The following is a 13333-nucleotide window of genomic DNA, read 5'->3' as shown; positions in this document are numbered from 1 at the left end:
TGGACTGGGCTGAGCTCAGCTCGTGCTGATGCTCGGGCTAGTTGCTTCTGAGTCTAATTTCTTCATGGTCAGTCCACCTTAGATCCTGGCTGCGTTCCAGCAGGCCCACCACTTAGTCCACTACTCTGCAGGTCGTCCATGCTTAGAACTCTATCCACAGGAAGCCAGACCTCAGGTGGGGGAGGGAGGCAAGATTACTTACGAGAGGAGTAATAGGATTTAGTATACAGCCACGGAGGTGAAACCTCCACAGCCAGCACGCGGCCAGGCAGGGGACAATAGCCATAAGGCTGGAGGGATCCCAGAGGCACCACCTGGAAGAGGCACAATCCACCTTGCCTCCCCACTTCTTGGCTTCTAACATCCCCGAGGGTGAAGCTCAATGCTGCTGAGAAGCAGTTTCAAACTGCACCCTGCACCCCTTAATAGGTCCTGAAATCAATTTAGTGTCTCCCCATCAGCATTAAAAATAAAACAAACAAGCCCTGGCCAGGTAGCTCAGTTGGTTAGTTCCATTCCCTGTCAGGGCACATACAAGAATCAACCAATGAATGCATAAATAAGTGGAACAACAAATCAGTGTTTCTCAAATCAATAAACAAACATTTAAAAGAAAACATTTTTGAAGAAAGAAAACAAAAGAAAGCACCAAAGTGCAGTGATCATAAAAAGGTAAGAAACTTGTTTTAACTTTTCCTAAGATTGCACAAGACCAAGGTAAAATGTAATTCTTCCTGTAGCTGGAATCAGAAGAAAACCTCTGTAGTCATTTCCATGGCAGTGGGAACAGCTGCTCCAGGAATGAGCTGTAATCCTGGGAAAGTTCCTCTTTACCCCCAGCCAAAATTAGCTTCCTCAGAGCCAACACCTTTTGCTCTCACCCTACCCCCAACCCTGGGGCCAGCTCCATCCTCTCCTGTAGGGTGGCTGTCTGGGTGGGCACAGCACTCACATGGTCCCACCTCTCCTCGCTTGCAGCCAAGTTTCCCTGTGTTCCTCCACCATCCCAACACCCATCTGTGGGCAAGGGACAGGCTAGCAGCACGCATTATAAAGGAACTCCCAAGGAAAAGCAAAAAAAAATAATAAGAACAAATACAAAACAAATAAGTAAATTAAAGGGGCTCCCAGCACTGGACGCAGAATCACACATGGGATGTGGGCAGCACCCAGCACCCCAGTACCAGCGTCACCCAGGCCTTGGACACCACCTTCATCAGTGCTGTCAATCCATCTTTAGCCAATGATGCCCAAGCTTCTAACTGCAAGCCAGGACCTCCACCCTGAACTCCAAATGGCCTCAACATTTCCACCAGCTGTCTTGTCTGATAGGAATCTCAAACCCAGCATGTCGCAAACAGAGTTCCTGAGCTCTCCCTCTCCCTCCCAAAAACGTGCTGTGTGAACCTTCCCCATCTCATCTAAGTGGCTCAGGTTAAAAACCTAACTCTTTTTTTTCTTACTCTCCACGCCCAACCCAGTAGCCAATCCATAAGGTGAGTACTCACCACCACCCTTTCTCCTGGTTACTGCAAGGGTTCCCTGCTTTCACCTTTGCTGCCCTGAAACTTGTTCTCTGCTCAGCAGTCAGAGTGACTCTTTCTTGTGTTTGTTTGTTTTTTGGTAGAGTGACTGTTTCAAAACCAGTCAGGTCATGGTACTCCTCTAGTCAGGAGCCTCCAAAGGTTCCCCATCTCACTCAATGGAAAAGGAAAGACCTTACAGTGGACTGCAAGGCCCATGTTCTCCTCACCCCACAGCCAGCTCACTCTACCCAGGGTTACTCACAAGCACTCTGTGCGGGGACCTTTGCCCTGGCTATTCCCTCTGCTGGAGCGCACTTCCTAGATAGCCACAAGATTGAGTCCTTTGCTTCCTCTAAATCTTTGCTCAAAGATCACCTTCTTGAAGAATCCAAACTTCCCCCAATATTCCCCTTACCCTGAGATTTTTGTCAAAGCACTCATCACTTTCTAACATACTATATGATTTGCTTATTTGTTGTGGGTTTACTTTATTGTCTGAACTCCCCACCTGTCCTTCCATACCCAAAATGTTGACTGAGGAGGGCAGGGATTTTTGTTTATCTGCTTGTTAGTTATCCCAGTGCCTGGCATGTGGTAGGTCTTCAAGATGCATTGGCTGGCTGGATGCATGGATGCAAGGAATGCTGCTAAGGATCATGGAATGCTGCTGGCTCATGTCAACCGACAACCAGAGCTACTTTTTGATATCATCTTTGGTCCAATAAACAGGTCCCCCAGCCTTACAGGTGGTAGCACAGTGGATAGAGTGTTGACCTGGAATGCTGAGGGCACCAGTTGGAAACCCCAAGGTTGCTGGCTTGAGCACAGGATCATTGACAGATCCCAAGGTCACTGGCTTGAAGCCCAAGGTTGCTGGCTTAAGCAAGGGGTCACTGGCTCGGTCAAGGCATGTATGAGAAGCAATCAATGCACAATTAAAGTGAAACAATTACGAGTTGATGCTTCTCACCCTCTCTCCTCCTTCCCTCTCTTCTTTCTTGTCTCTCTCTCTCTTTCCCCCTTCTACTATCTCTCTCCCTTCCTTTCTCTCTAAAAAAAAAAAATCAATAAAAAAAAGAGGAGTTCCCACAAACCTGAAATTACACAATTATCTTTTTCAACTTAAGCCGCCACTTTCTATTGACCTTTTAAATCTACTGGTTCTGGTCCAGATTTCATCCTATTGAGGTCATTCTGATTATTGATTCTATTACCATATATTAAAAAAGTATTGTATCTATTGATTTTAGTGAGAGAGGGAGGGGGGAGGGGGAGAGAAAGAGAGAGAGAGAGAGAGAGGAAAGAACATCAAGCTGTTCCTGTATGGGCCCTGATTGGGGATCAAAACAGCAACCTCTGTGCTTCAGGACGATGCTCCAACCAACTGAGCTATCTGGCCAGGGCATATTATCATACATTTTGCTTCCCCTCTCAGTTCTGAGTCACCTGTAAATTTGATAAGCATTCCTATGCCCTTATTCAAGTCATTGATAAAAATATTGGGTGAGCACGCCTAGCTTGTTTTCTAAATACCACTCTTCAATAAAAAGTGTACCAGAATTCTGGGGAAATGAAAGGGAAAATGAAAGGTGAGCCTGGGACATTTTTGGTGGACCAGAAAGCAAGGAAGTGGTTAAAGATTAATGGGGTCACCTGACCTCTGGTGGCAAGGTGGATAAAGCATCAACCTGGAACAGAGGTTGCAGGTTAGAAGCCCCAAAGTCGCTGACCTGAGTTGGGGAATCATCCACACGAACTCAAAAACTCACCAGCTTGAGCCCCAAGGTCACCAGCATGAAAAGCTCAAGGTCACTGGCTTGAGCAAGGGCACACTGGCTTGCCCTTGTCAAGGCACATACAAGAAACAATCAATGTACAACGAAAGTGAAAGCAACTATGAGTTGATGCTTCTCACCCTCTCTCTCCTTTCCTGTCTCTCTCACATACAAAAAATGCTTTAAAAAAGATTAATGGGGTCATGTCAAAAGGACACAGGGCCAGCCTGACCAGTGGTGGTGAAGTGGACAGAGCGTAGACTGTGACGCTGAGGTCCCATGTTCAAAACCCCACTTGAGCATGGGATCGACATGACCCCATGGTTGCTGGCTTGAGCACAAAGGTCACTGGCTTGAAGCCCAAGGTTGCTAGCTTGAGCAAGGGGTCACTGGCTCAACTGAAGACCCTGGTCAAGGCACATATGAGAAAGCAATCAATGAACAACTAAAGTGAAACAAACAACTATGAGTTGATGTTTCTCATCTCCCTCTCCCTCTCAAAAAAAAAGACATAGGGCCAGCTTGATGACCAAACTTGGGACAAGTTGCTCATCAAAAGGCATAATGAATAAAATAATGAATTCTAATGCATGAATTAAAAACAATCCATTAGTCCACAGTGACATTCAGAGAAACACAGAGGAAGACAAGGGATAGAAAGGAAGCTTTCTTGTACAGAAAAATGCTGGCTGATAAATGTAGGAAGAACTGAAAGAATTGTAAAATCTAAATTCAGGCAAGGATCATCATTGGATGCTAAACCACTGGGTGGAAGACTGTTAGAAAACTATGTATTAGCCCCAGATGGGCAAAGCATCGCCCCATGGGGGGGGCTTGCCAGGTGTATCCTGGTTGGGGTGCATGTGGGAGTCTGTCTCTCTGCCTCCCCATCTCTCACTTAAGAAGAAGAAGAAGAAGAAAAAGAAAAAAAAAGGAAACTATGTATTAACAAGGTCTCAAGGTCTTTCCCATAGATGATTTAGTCATTACCAAAGAGAAAATGTATATGGGAGAGTTCTGGCTGACACCATCTTAATTTGAGTGGTTGAAAGTAGCAATATCAGTAATGGGACTTCCTGACATCATTTATGTCCTGATGTGATGCAATAAGTAATACACAATAGGCCCTGGCCAGGTGGCTCAGTGGATAAGGAGTCATTCCAGTGCACGAGGTTGCAGGTTCGATCCCCAGTCAGAGCATGTATGAGAAGCAGTAAGTACACAACTAAAGGCAACAACCAGTGAAGCAAAGAGTCGATGCTTCTCTCTCTCTCTTTCTCTCTCTCTTGCCCTTCCTCTACCAATGGAAAAAAAAACTTTTAATTCAAAAACAAAAGAAATATACAACATAGTCAATCCTTATAGTGTTCTTGTGAAAAGTAGCCCAGATTTAATAAAAAGGACAAAGTCAGATGCAGCCAGCATTCTATAGACAATTGGCCTGCACTCTTCAAAAAGGTTCATCTGAAAAAAAAAAAGGTTCATCTGATCAAAGGCAAAAAAGACAGGGGGACTATTTTAGGTTAAGAAACTAAAAAAAGTTGATCATCAAATGCAACATATGAACCTTGATTGACTCCCAGGGGAAAAAGGCTATGATGCAATTTGGGAAATTTTCACATTATGCATATTTTCAGTATGATAATGGTGTAGTGTTTGCAGGGAGGATGTCCCTGTTCTTCCAGGATATCTGCTTAGGTTTTTTGGGGGTTTTTTAAACCTTCTTCCCATGGAATATTTTAATGTTTAATCACTTTATTTATTTTTTTTATTTATTCATTTTAGAGAGGAGAGGGAGAGACAGAGAGAGAGAGACAGACAGAGAGACAAGAGAGAGACAGAGAGAGAGAAGGGGGGAGGAGCTGGAAGCATCAACTCCCATATGTGCCTTGACCAGGCAAGCCCAGGGTTTCGAACCGGCAACCTCAGCATTTCCAGGTCAACGCTTTATCCACTGCGCCACCACAGGTCAGGCATCTGCTCAGGTTTTTAGTGGTGAATTGTCATGATGTCTGCAGCTTACTTGCAAATAATTCAGCATAAATGACAGAGAGAGAAAAAAAGTATATTAGAGTGTGAGTGCACCTTTGGTAAAGTTTTAACAATTGGTGCCTTGACCGAATAGTTCAGTTGGTTGGAGCATTGTCCAGAAGTGCAGAGGTTGCTGATTCAATCCCCGGTCAGGGCACATACAGGAACAGATTGATGTTCCTGTCTCTGTCTCTGTCTCTGTCTCTCTCTCTCCCTTCCTCTCTCTCTAAATCAATCAATAAGATTTTTCTTTACGTTTTCACAACTGGTGGTTAATATAGAAAAGCTGTGAGGCCTGACCAGGTGGTGGCTCGATGGATAAAGCGTCAACCTGGGACACTGAGGACCAAGGTTCAAAACCCTGAAGTCACCTGTGTAAGTGCGGGTAGTCGGCTTGAATGCGGGGTCACCGGCTTGAATGCGGGGTCACCGGCTTGAGCGTGGGATCACAGACATGACCTCAAGGTCGCTGGCTTGAGCAAGGAGTCACTGGCTCAGCTGGAGCCCTCCCAGTCAAGGCACTTATGAGAAGCAATCAATGAACAACGAAAGTGATGGAGCTAAGAGTTGATTCTTCTCATCTCCTTTCCTGTCTCTCTCTCACAAAAAAAAAAAAAAAGGAAATAAAACTATGGGTATTTTGTAAATTAGGGGGGAAGGGAATTGAGTGATACAGGGCCAAAACAGAGCTGAAAAGCACGAGAATCTTCCATCAGGCTTAAAACCAATCAATACCCTTTGTAGGTGGAGCAGCTAGCTGGGTGGCCTCCTCACTGCACTATTCGGCTCCTGTTTCTCCATATTATCCATTGAATCTTATGAAAAAAATTGCAGGAGATCTTGTTGAAATCAGAGAACTGGCTGCAGCATTTCCTTCTTATATATTCTGTTGCAGGCTCTCACCTAGAACAGGCCCAGATGAGGGGCCCCAGCTCGTGCCTGAAACTCTGCAAGGAACTCCTAAAAGGGCAGCAGGGCTGGTCTGCCCTAGTGTCTTGGCAACACCTGGGCTGTGTGACTGCTGTGCTGTCCCCGAGGAGAAGAGGCAGGGGCTGATGCAGCCTCGCTGCTGGTTAATTATATCCTGCTCATGGCTGCTCAAATGCTCTAAGTATGTCTATAGCAAAGCCCTTGAGGACAGTGACAGGTCTTCTGTCTTCAGAAGCCCCACCGCCAAGCACAACAGTTGAGTGGGACCTCCACAGAGCGGACAGTATGAGGGACCCAGCTGTTGGCCTAGAGAAGAGCCCTTCACAGCAGGCCCCCAGCATGGTGGCTGTGAGTGGCCCCTGTGGGCTCCACTGTCCTCCCTTACTGTGCCAATTTGTTCTCCCCGGGCTGGAGAAAACCAGAGGATGGCAGACAGAGAAAACAAACCAACCTCCTTTGCGTTCATTTCCTGTGGGCTAAAGAGAGGTTCCCAAGCCAACGCTTTGTCTCCTGCTCTCCTTTGATGCTCTTGGATGTGGACAAGTCTTTCTCCGCCAGAACGTCCGCGTTTATAAAGAGCTGGGGGGGGGGGGCTTGGAACGAGAGGATGAAAAGAGATGAAGAGAAAAGCAATGTTTTCTGTGCCCCTGACAGTAAGATGAAGTCATCATCGGGCCTGGCCCTTTCTCCATCCACGCTCACACAGCCTCGCTCGCCTCCCCCCCCCCATCTCTCTCAGGCCCACAGACTCACACACAAGGACAAAAATGCAAGAATGAGAGGTCAAAGGTGCACAGGACTACACAAAAAGAGGCCAAACAAAAAGTGTCTATGTCAGCCCCCAGACGAGGGGGCTGCTGCCTCGTTGGCAGACAGCAGACTTTAGGGATGATGAGAATATTCTATACCTTGATCTGGGTATTGGTTTCCCAACTATGTACAAATATTAACATGTTTCAAGTTATACACTTCAAATGTGTGCATTTTCCTGTATGTAAATTTATATCTTATACCTGTTATCACGGGCGGCAGGAAGGAGAAAGCAAAGAAGCCAAAAGGTAAAAAAAAAAAATCTCACCTGTAGGATCAGGTGGAGGAAAGGAAAAAACGAGAAGAGCCATAGAAGGAGAGAAGGAAAAGACATGAGAAAGGCTAAAATGAGATAATAAAAGGGAAGCATGGTTAAAAATATAAGGCAAATGAACACATGTGTCCGGTGCCTCTCTAACCTGCTCAGCACAAAGGAAAAGCCAGCAAACACAGGCACAGGCTGTCAGTGGAATGGCCAGTCCAGGCCATAGTCAGCCTCGCCTGCAATCAATACTACTAATCATCAATAGGGACAGCCCCTGCCCAGATGCAGGCCGGCCACGTGCTTGGGCACAGATGGCCCCTGCCAGGCGGCCCCCAGCCAGGCTTGCCTGCTCTCATTCCCACCCCGGGGGAACCTGGCTCTGTAATACCCACAATTCTACTCTGGGAGTCACTGCTTTGTTTGCTGGCCATGGGGGAGGGGCATCTTGCCAAGCCCAGTGGAGCTTGAACCCAAAGGTCCCACCCACCCCTTTCCGAAGTAGCACTCCTTCCCTCCCCATTCCTGTTCCTGTTCCTGGGTTCTGGCTGGCAGGCTCCCAGCAAGCAGTACAGACACTCACTGGCCTCAACCCAGCTCCCCTGCTGCAGTCCCCTCTAGCCCTGAGCCCTCTACTTATGTCAACCTGCAGCTGCAGCTCCCCCTCTGCCAGGTTGGGCACACCGCTGCTGGCCCTCCCCAGGGGCTGGGCGGCAGCTCAGCTGAAGCATCAGTACATGTCAATGAGGAAGCGACACCAGCTGGCACGCCCTGTGTGTGCTTTTAAATCAGCCAATGACTTCTAGATCCTGGTGGCTGGGAGCCTCACTGGGGCAGTGCCCTCTGTAGCCGAGGGCATCCCCAGGCCAGCACGAAGACGGCCTCACAGCTCACAGGCAGCTGTTCACCAGGTCTAGTAATAAGTGCACATTGCCTCATCTCTTCCCCAAACCGTATGACACCCCTCCACTGGTCCCTGTGTGTCCTGCTCTGGGAAGTGGTAGAGCGCTCTGGTTCTTCTGTCAGAAGGAGTCTCAGCACCACTCGTTACTTTGTGGACTGGAGCAAGCCACACAATGTCTGCACCGCAGCTTCCTCATATGTGAGATGGACTGACAGACCCCAAAGGCTGTCAGGAGAGCGGATGTGAGTGCACAGGAAGGGACTGGCACACAGCAGATGCTCCGTGGACAAAGCCATGCCTATGCCTTCTACGTTACCAGTTCCCCTCGCCTACCGGGGTTGCCTCCGCCTCAATAACTTAGATGCTCAAACCTGAGGACCCTGCCAGACTCTCCCTCGGGTTCAGCGGCCTCCCTCTAACCTAGTGCTGAGGTTGCAACTCTTGCTGAAGAAGGAACCAGCCCTCCCAGCCCAAGCCAGGGGTGCGTCTGTCGTGGGCCTGTTGAGGCCTGAGCTGGCCACTCCCTGGGAGGGGATCACCTGCCCATTGGGCTGTGGTGCAACCAGCAGGGCTCAACCCGTCCTTGCCCTGACAGGGTAGAACATGAAGTTGCCACTGTCATTCCCCTGCCCCCAACACAAGTTCAGGAGAGACGGTCTGCCTGTGCCCTCAAGCCTGCTCACCTGCGGGCCTCCAGAGCCCGGGCAGTTGGCCTGGCTGATGTTTGTCACCCGCCACTCTGAAGGGGCACAGTGACTGCTTAGTGACTCTCCCCTGAAACCATTATAGCCCTCACAGGTGGGAGATAGATGTTCTGGGCCAGGTGAGGGTGAGGAGCAAAAAGCATAAGGATCTAGGGGCCAGTTTTGGTTTCCAGTTTGGCTTATCAGACCTGAGGCCCCTAAGATAAAAAAAAAAATCAGGCATCTATGTCTGCATTTCCCCACCAAGTAATTATTCCTTAAATTCCCCTCTGAGCCCCAGGCCCCTAGCCATTGCCCCATAAAGGAAAAGAAGGCCAGGGCCCTTCCTCTACTCCAGGGACTAACCTCCTTCCCAGAATCCCAAGGTTCTCCCCTCAGCTCCTCACCCCCAAGGGGAAGTGATTCTCTGAGCCCTGCAGCTTCCCAGGCACCTCAGGTCACCTGGCGGCTGCCACTCTCTCAGACAGAGAGCTCTGCTCTTGGTTCTAATGTTGCCTGCAGAGCGTGCACTGCGACAGGTGAGTCAGGGTGGTGGGGGATGGACAGGTGGGTTTCATTAATTGCCTGTGGTTCCAAAGACTGCACTATGACCCTGTTTTGCCACTCTGTGTGGTAGTGTGCCCACCTGCCACCCCCCTCACAGAAAGCTGGAATGAGGGTAGTCCCGATGATCCAGGCTTAGACAGGGATCTTGCACACCAGCCACCAGAGGCCAGGACTCCTATGACTCTTGGAGGCACCATTTCTGCACTGTGAGTAAGCATGGGGCTGGAGGCCCCCATGAGGCGCTAAGCAGGCCCAGGTTGGCCCTAGGGGAGGAGGAGGCTCTAAGGGGCCTAAACTTGCACCCTGACCCACCCAGCCACATAGGCTTGTCTCCAGCTTCTCCACTAAGTGGTTTCCACAAGCTCCCCAAAAGGGAACCTACCCACCTCACACCCCCAGGCCCTTCTTCCGTGACTGCTGGCCCAGTTCCTTCATCACAGCCTCTGAGCAGTCCAGCAGAGCAGGGAGCTGTGAACTGAACCTCAAGAATCATATGCTGTTCGGTGAGAGGGATCAGAGCTCTCATCTGATTTCAAAATGATCATTGTCCCCCACCCGCAGAAAAAGGTGAAAACACATTACTTTCAGATGTGCTAATCGGCAGACACAGGGTGCTTTCAAAATCAGCCTTCATCATGTAAAACAATATTATTCCTCCTTTTGAAGTAATTATACAACCTTGACATGATTTATTTGGCCAACTACCCCACCTAAAGCAAAGTTGACACTCTAAATCAGCGGTTCTCAACCTGTGGGTTGCGACCCCGATGGGGGTCGAACGACCAAAACACAGGGGTCGCCTAAAGCCATTGGAAAGGCAACCCCTGTGTTTTGGTCGTTCGACCCCCGCCGGGGTCGCGACTCACAGGTTGAGAACCGCTGCTCTAAGTGAAGGACTGTGCTGAGCTTTTCACAGTCAATCAAATCAATAATTCTCACAACAGCGGGATGGGAATTATCAGATTCCCACTTCATGGATGAGAAACTGGGGCACAGAGAGGTACAGGGGCTTGCTAAGTTTACACAAGTGACAAGTCAGGGCTGGAACCAGAACCCACAGAGATATTCTACTTTGGGTTGGAATTTCAACATGGGGGTTTTGTCTTAAATTATAGCCATCCTCCTCTTGGTGATGTAAGCTGCTGTGCCTTTCCCCCCTCCCTTCTTCCCTTCCTTCCTGCTTTCATTCACTCAGCAAGTATTTCTTGCGCACCTGCTGCCTTCTAAGCATTGCTGAAATCGAAGGGGACGGACTGGGCTGCTGCCTTCACAGAGCTTACACTTCATCAGGATCCCTTAGACACCTTTTTCCAGAGAATACCCATTCTTGCCATATTTCTTTGGACACACTCACTCATTCCTGTCTCCAACAGAGGTAGGGGCCTGGGCCAAGTGGCAGAGCTCCAGCCATGCTCCTGGCTTCGCAGGCTAGAACCATGCTGTTTTCAACTGATTTCTGGAGTTGCTCCGCCAACGCCCTCTGCACTTTGCTCAAACTCCACCAGGGCACTCATTATGCTGTAGTGAAATACCCATTTACACATCCCATCCGTCTCTTCCTATCTTCTCTCCAAGCTCCCTTAGTGCAGGAACCTGGCCAGCCTAATTCAGGTTTTTAATCTCTAGTTCCTTTCACAGAGCTTGCAAATAGCAGGCATCCAGTAAATATTTACTAATAGAGTCCACAAGTTTTCTGCTCTAGGGGACCGTCCCAAATCATTGCCAAATGGTGTCATTCAAGTGTTCCTTCTCGGGATCTCTTTACTCACCCTCCTCTTATCCTTTTCAAAGGAAAAGGCACCTCACTGATGTGGAAAGTCCCACTTCCCTGCTTGAGGGCAGCCAAAAGGTTTCTTGTTTATTCAGTCTCAACAGATTTTTTGGCTCCAGAAGAGAAGATATTTTGGAGAGCTAGGGAATGCCTAGCTTCTAGGGATTTATTTAGGACAATCCTCTAGATGCTACATGAAAGCAAAGCCCAAAGGCACAAGATCTACAGAGTGGGGAGAGGGCCTTTTTCTGAGCTTCTCCCCCAGGCTCCAGCCTCCTTCTCTCAACTTTATTTCACCTGCTGCCAATGTCCCCGTCTTTAGATTGCCTGTCACTCACACCTTGAGCCCCAGGTTACAGGGAGACATAACCGATTTCCCCGAGTTTCAGTAAGATTTCTCACCAGAGGAAACGGCGAGGCCTGGAAGTCAGGAGAGACCAGGTTGAAATCCTGACCTTTCCAATTTACTGTGTCATCTGGGGAAATCGTTTAACCTCTGGGTTGGGTTTCTCCTATAAAAATGAGGGGTGGGACCAGATGGATTTTTAAAGCTCTTCCAGTTCTAAAGCATCGATGGGGAAAACAATTTTTTTTAATTGTGTACTTCCCTGTCCTTAAGGCATTCGACCCTTACAAGAATCTTGTGATCTGTAAGTCAAGGTACATACTCACATTACAGGTGAGGAAATGTGAGTAGAGGCTGATGACCTTCCCCAGCTGACCAGTGTTCCTGACTCCTTCGGGCAGAACACAAAGGGAGGCCACCAGAGCCCCTCATTTCTAGGATCCTAACCTCCTCTCCCTCCTAATCCCTAAATCCACCTGTCACTCAAAGAAAAGCTGTCATAACAAAAAGTCTAACTGGAAGGTCACACCCACAATTCCGAGGAGGAGTCCAGGACTTTCCAAATTCCAAATCATTTCCCTCCAAAGACAGGAACAGGATCCCTGCCTCTCAGTTTCAGGTGTGTGAGTAGCGGTGGTTTAGGACATGCTAAAGGGACTGCGCGCAGAGGCCCCGGTGGCAGTGGAACGTGGGCCCAGGCTCCTGCGCTGCCATAGCAACAGGCTCCCCCAGCGGAGGGGGCCAGTGCCCGAGCGTGCAGGTTGCACCCTCTCGGAGACTGCCGCCCCGGCAGGGAGTGGGGGCGGTGGCAGTCCCGACAGTCTTGCCCTGATATGCCTCTTCCCAGAGCTGGGGCTTCCGCCCACCCGGTCCCCTGCGCCTACCTGAGAGTGCCCCTGCACACGCGCGCGCGCGACCACCGCCCACGGCAGGGCCACTTCTGCAGCGCATCCCCTCTTTCCGCGGTACCCCCAGGCTCCTCCCAGCTGCCTGGCCAGCCCGAGGCCCTCCCTGGGGACCTGGAGTTTCCCCGCAAACACGCAGGGTCTGGCGCAGCGTCCCCGGAAGCTCCGCCCCGCCTCACCCCTGTTTACGGGAATTGCCGGCAGCTCCCCCCCCCCCCAACTACCACCCGCCCCCGGGCGTTGATGGCTACTCTTGACTTGCTCCTATCTATCTGCCCATCCCCCAGTCGGGAACCGCTCCCATGACAGCGCTGCCAGCCCAGTAGGCCGCAGGGTTTGTGGGGCAGCACCTTCTCCCACGCAGTGGACTGTCATTCACTAGCTGGAATCCAATGGGCCCGGGTTGGAATCCTAGAATTACTACCACTTGATTGGCTATGTTACCTAGAACCAGTTTCTTAACCTCTCTGGGCTTGCAGCTCTTTATCTACCAAGTGGGCATCAGGACAGCCAGGACCTCACAGGGTGAGCAGTGCAATCATGTAGGCACCAGCTGGCACGCGGTCAGCCCTCCACACGGTAGAACCACTTGCGGGGGAGGCAAGTGAGAGCAGCGCAGAGCCGCCCTGCACGAAACCACCCACATCTCCGCCCGCCGTCCACACAGCTGGCTGAGTCCCTCAACCTGCGCTAGGCCCCTCGTGACAGTGAAACAAAACGAGGAGTCAGCGGGAGGGGTGAGACGGTTATAAACACGAGCATTTTATCTAGTGACCTTGGCTCCTCCCTCCCCAGCCCTGGCCCTGCTATCTCCAGGAAAGCC

General features: G+C 49.8%; 1 protein-coding gene across 4 annotated transcripts in view; it reads right to left on the bottom strand.

Annotated features, from left to right (window-relative positions):
- Window positions 1–12622, bottom strand: part of SEMA4B (semaphorin 4B) — a 39143-nt gene extending 26521 nt beyond the window's left edge. Inside the window, exons 1-2 of one of the 4 annotated variants that reach the window (XM_066238554.1) lie at window positions 12490–12589; window positions 5704–5921 (exon numbers count right to left, since the gene is read on the bottom strand). The gene's annotated coding sequence lies outside the window, so the exon portion shown is untranslated. Of the gene's footprint in view, window positions 1–1508; window positions 1723–5703; window positions 5922–6713; window positions 6995–12489 lie in introns of those variants that run through there. The other 3 variants (XM_066238553.1, XM_066238556.1, XM_066238555.1) reach the window with 3 other exon arrangements.
- Between the last annotated feature and the right edge of the window lie 711 nt (window positions 12623–13333).

This window comes from Saccopteryx bilineata, chromosome 7, assembly GCF_036850765.1.
Source record: "Saccopteryx bilineata isolate mSacBil1 chromosome 7, mSacBil1_pri_phased_curated, whole genome shotgun sequence".
Taxonomy (NCBI): domain Eukaryota; kingdom Metazoa; phylum Chordata; class Mammalia; order Chiroptera; family Emballonuridae; genus Saccopteryx; species Saccopteryx bilineata.
The sequence above is the reverse complement of the archived record's forward strand: the minus strand, read 5'-3'. Positions and strand labels throughout refer to the sequence as shown.